The following is a 5618-nucleotide window of genomic DNA, read 5'->3' as shown; positions in this document are numbered from 1 at the left end:
GATTTAGATTTAGATTTAGATTTAGATTTAGATTTAGATTTAGATTTTAGGTTTTGATTGGATTTAGTAATCCAGTGCATATACCTTGTATTATGTCACACTCAACAGCTTCTAGGGCAGCACCCTATAATCAAATACATTTATAGCTCTGCAGCAAAACATATGAATAACCAGCCATAGTAAGAGGAATAAATCAAAGACTGTAAATAGCTGCAAGCCAGTTCAGGTCAGGTTTTGCTGCCAAAAGAATTTTTTAAATATGGTTTTTAGACCCTTTCCAGTCTCAGAATTATAAATAATGGATTACAAACCTGTACTCTGTAAAGTTATGGTAAGGGTTAAATGAGCAATATATGATACACTTAAAAAATACTAAGTGCTAAATAGATATTAGCTGTTATTTTTACCCCCAGAAAGGTGGTTTCAGAAATCAGTGGCAGGCCTTCCCTGGGCCTGTGTCTGAGTGTCCACACTGCAGGCCTGCTCAGACACCGAAGATCTAACTGCAGCCATGCGCAGCAGTGAGCGTCTCAAGTGTGGATGATCTGGCTATGGAGGCCCAGGAATGCCCTACTAGTGGAGGCCATGGTCATGGAATGAGAAGCTGTGGCAGAGGTGGAAAGTTTCCAGTTTGGTTCCTTATCTCCTCCAGACACCTGTTATCACTGTGGTGAGTCTGGTTATCTTGCCGATGATTGTGATCTTCAAGAGGATGCCTGCTATAACTGCGGTAGACATGGCCACATGACCAAGGCCTGCCAGGAGCCCGAGAGAAAGAGAGAGAGAGAGAGAGAGCAATGCTGCTACAACTGTGGCCAACCAGGCCATCTGGCTCATGACCGTGACCATGAGGATGAGCAGAAGTGCTGTTCTTGTGGACAATTTGGATACATTCAGAAAGACTGCTCCAAAGTGAAGCATGATAGGTGTCGTGAAACTGGTCACATAGCCATCAACTGCAGGAGAACAAGTGAAGTCAACTGTTAGCACTGTGGTGAGTCAGGGCACCTTGCACAGGAACGCACGATGGAAGCCACAGCTTAATTATTTTCCTTTGTTGCCCCTCCTTTTTCTGATTGATGGTTGTATTATTTTCTCTGAATCCTCTTCACTGGCCAAAGGTTGGCAGAGTCTACTCCCAGGCCAGTGAATTGTACTTGCCATGTAAAAGGAGAAAATGGGAAAAAATCGACTTTCTGCATTTAACTACCAAAAAAAAAAAAAAAAGTTTATGTTTAGTTTGCTAGAGGTGCTATGTATAATGCTTTGCTAAAGAACCCCTTTCCGCCCCACTGGTGAATAGGGATTGATGAATGGGAAGAGTTGAGTCAGACCAGTAAGCCTGATCTGCATTTCTTGGATATGTTCCCATGTAGAAAATAAAAACAATTCTGGAAGTATCTATGAGTTTCCATAAATAACTTAAAGTTTTAGCATAATGATGGCCTTGGATTGTCTGACCCCGTAGCTATTAAATATTATCAAGTAACATCTGTATGAAGCCCTACATAGAACATACAGTTGAGTGGGAGTATACAAAATAAAAAGACAAATGTGGGTTAATGGCTGTGTGAGAAAAATTGAGATAAAGGCCCAAACAGGAACAACTTCATCACAGCATTGAGGCTGGATATACATAAGGTGATGGCAAAGGTTTAGAACACATCTTTTTCAAAGACTAAGTCTAAAACCCAGAGTAAACATTTATGCTCAGAGTTAGCATAATTTGGAGTTATTCAGGAATTGCAGAGAAATGCATTTTCACAGAAATCACACTGTTATTTTTGTATACTATATCACTTAGACAACTGTGTTTCAGTTTTTAAAAGTCAGATGGAAAAAAGCAACTGAAGTCCTAGAAAATAGAAATGTAATTTTAAACTATCCAATAAAGCTGGAGGAGGAAGGGGGGTTTGACTAAAGTTCTTTTTGTTTGTTTCAAATTTTCCTTAATGTATATGGTGCAAAATGCCATAATCCCATTCTCCTCCCTACCTTCCCAGAAATAACTTATGAAGTTTGTGTATATACTTCCTGTCCATGTTTTTATCATTTTGCTATATATATGTGTATCCATAAAGAACAAAAAGTATCATTTATAAGCTCATGTTTAATTAATTAATTAACATTATGTTTCCAAGATCTAGTCCATTATATGAAAGTCCTTAATTTATTCACTTCTTTACTGATACTTAGGTTTTTCCAATTTTGCACTATTATAAATGAAGCTGCAATGAGCATACTTTTTTTTTTAATATTTTATTTTTAAGAATCTCCACACCTAATGTGGGGCTTGAACTTACAACCCCAAGATCAAGAGTTTACACGCTACAGACTGAGCCAGCCAAGCTCCCTTGCAATGAGTATGCTTGACATGAGCTTTACATATATGTGCATAAACAAATATAAAATTATTACAAGTGTATTGAAAGAATATGCCCCAAACTTATGATAAAATGCAGGCTATCCTGGCTGGGAGTGGGGCAGGAGGAAAATGGGATTTGATAGAGGTAATGAAAATGGAAGAGTCATTTGACATTTTTTCCTTAAAAAAATTGTGGAACACAAATATAACAAGATATTAATATATGTTAATTCTTAATTGTAGGAATATAATTTTTAAAATTGTTTTTGTTATTCTCTATTTTTTACATTTATTGTAAAATATTTCAAAAATACAAAAAAAGTTGAAAAAATTATGCGGTGAACACCCATATACCTATGACCTAGATTCTACAATTAATATTTTATTATATTAGTTTTATAACATAACTACTACTTATTTCCCTCTATTCATATCATCCAGATTTTTTATTCATTTAAAAACAAGTTGCAGGGGGGCGCCTGGGTGGCTCAGTTGGTTAAGCGACTGCCTTCGGCTCAGGTCATGATCCCAGGGTCCTGGAATCGAGTCTCACATCAGGCTCCCGGCTCAGCAGGAAGCCTGCTTCTCCCTCTCCCACTCCCCCTGCTTGTGTTCCTGCTCTCGCTGTCTCTGTCTCTGTCAAACAAATAAATAAAATCTTAAAAAAAAAAAAAAAGTTGCAGGGCGCCTGGGTGGCTCAGTTGGTTAAGCGACTGCCTTCGGCTCAGGTCATGACCCTGGAGTCCTGGGATCGAGTCCCACATCAGGCTCCCTGCTCAGCAGGGAGTCTGCTTCTCCCTCTGACCCTCCTCCCTCTCATGCTCTCTGTCTCTCAATCTCTCTCTCACAAATAAATAAAATCTTAAAAAAATAAAAAAAATAAAAATAAAATTTAAAAAAATTAAAAAAAAATAAAAACAAGTTGCAAGCATCAATACACTTTATCCCTAAACACTCAACATTGATATCATTAACTTAGGTTGAATAATTATTTACAGGTTTGGCTTCTTTTTTAGGTAAAATTGACATACAACAAAATATATAAATCTTAGGTGTAACCTAAACCTCTATCAAAATAAAATATGTAGAAAATATAGAATATAGATATATACTATGTAGAAATATATAACCCCTAGAAAGTTCCTTTGTATCCCTTCCTGGGTAACACAAGCCACCACTCATCCCCCAGGGGCAGCTCTATTCTAATTTTTTTCCATCATTGATTAGTTTCATTTGTTGTAGAATTTTATATAGATGCAGTCACACAATATGGGCTCTTTTGTGCCTGGCTTCATTTGATCAACACTATGGTTTTGAGATTAATTCACACTGTTGCATGCTGCAGCAGTTCATTCCTTTTTATTGCTGAGTAATAAGCAGATTTTTATTACAATTTGTTTATCCACTCACTTGTTGATGGATAATTAAGTTGTTTCCACTCTGGGGCTATTGCAATGAATAAAGTGCTACAAATATTCTTTTACCTTTTTGTGGTCATATGTTTTCATTTACACTGGGTAAATACCTAGAAGAGGGTGGTTGGATCACAGTGTATGTAACTCTACAAGAAAATGTCAGTTTTCTATAGTGATTGCACCACTTTATGCTCCTACCAGCAATGTGTGAGAGTTCAAGCAATCAGCTTTTTGCCTTGAGCATTGTATTAGGTACAAAAGAACTAAAAAAGTTATCCTTGCCTAGAAAGCTTATATTATAATTTGCAAGATTAGGCAAATACTGAAGAAATAAAGAAAATTTGAATATTGAACTATGCAAAGCTGATTTTACATGCAGAAAGAATTATGTAGTCTTAAGAAACCTGGGGCACCTGGGTGGCTCAGTCGGTAGAGAACGCAACTCTTGATCTCAGGATTGTGAGTTCAAACTCCACATTGCGTGTAGAGATAGAAAGAAAGAAAGAGAGAGAGGGAGGGAGGGAGACCCAAGAGGCAGGAGGCCTATTCACCATAGAAGTTTGTGGGTCAGGTGCTGCAGCTAACCTTCTCTAGAAGGGAAGGAGGTGCTACAAAGTTCCTTATGGTAATATATTTCCTTTCTATTATTCACGGGGCAGGACTAAGAAGTTAATCACTAAAATGATCAAGAAATTCACCCCATTCTAAACTATTAGGTAGCATATGGTATGAATCCAAACAGACCTGTTGGATCACTGATGCAAACAAGATTACTTTTTAAATCAATATTTTTTTTTAAAGATTTTATTTATTTATTCATGAGAGACAGAGAGAGAGGCAGAGGGAGAAGCAGGCTCCCAAGGAGCAGGGAGCCCGATGTGGGACTCGATCCCAGGACGCTGGGATCATGACCTGAGCCGAAGGCAGACGCTTAACCATCTGAGCCACCCAGGCGCCCCTTTTTAAATCAATATTAAAATATTTATTTCATGCTCTCTTACACATCTCACATCATGATATTTTAAAAAATGTCTTCCCTTGGACTACATCAAAATTTAAAACTCTTGTACATCAAGGGACGCTATCAACAGAATGAAAGACAACCTACAGAATGGGAGAAAATATTGCAAATCATATATCCATAAGAGGTTAATATTTAGGAGCACTTGCCTGGCTCAGTTGGTGGAGCATGCAACTCTTGATCTCAGGGTTGTGAGTTCGAGTTCCATGTTGGGGGTAGAGATTACTTAAAAATAAAATCTTAAAAAAATTTTTTAAAGGGGTTAATATCTAGAATATATAAAGAACTATAACTCAACAACAACAACAGTAAAACAAGCTCATTGAAAAAATGGGCAAAGGACTTCAACAGACATATTACAAAGAGGAGATACAAATGGCCAATAAGCAGAAGAAAAACATGCTCAACATCACTAATCATTAGAGAAATGCCAATGAAAACCACAATGAGATATCACTTCACACCCATTAGGATGGCTATCATAAAAACAAAACCAAGCAAGCAAGCAAGCAAACAAACAACAACACGTATTGGCAAGGATTTGGAGAAATTGGAACACTTGTGCACTGTTGGCAGGAATGTAAAATGGTGCAGACATTATGGGAAAGAGTATGGAGGTTCCTCAAAAAGTTAAAAGTAGGGGCTCCTGGGTGGCTCAGTCGGTTAAGTGTCTGCCTTCGGCTCAGATCATGATCTTGGGGTCCTGGGATTGAGCACCACAGCATTAGGCTCCTTGCTCAGCGGGGAGTCTGCTTCTCCCTCTCCCTCTGCCCCTCCCCGCCCCCGTGCTTGCTTGCTCACTTGCTCTCTCTCTCTC

At 38.1% G+C, this 5618-nt stretch overlaps 1 pseudogene; it reads left to right on the top strand.

The window, feature by feature from the left end:
* The first annotated feature begins 454 nt into the window (after positions 1-454).
* On the top strand, positions 455-1144 carry LOC118020721 (annotated as a pseudogene).
* The last annotated feature ends 4474 nt before the right edge of the window (positions 1145-5618 follow it).

The sequence above is a fragment of the Mirounga leonina genome, unplaced genomic scaffold (assembly GCF_011800145.1).
Source record: "Mirounga leonina isolate KUSES-001 unplaced genomic scaffold, KU_Mleo_1.0 Mir_114, whole genome shotgun sequence".
NCBI classification, from domain to species: domain Eukaryota; kingdom Metazoa; phylum Chordata; class Mammalia; order Carnivora; family Phocidae; genus Mirounga; species Mirounga leonina.
The sequence above is the reverse complement of the archived record's forward strand: the minus strand, read 5'-3'. Positions and strand labels throughout refer to the sequence as shown.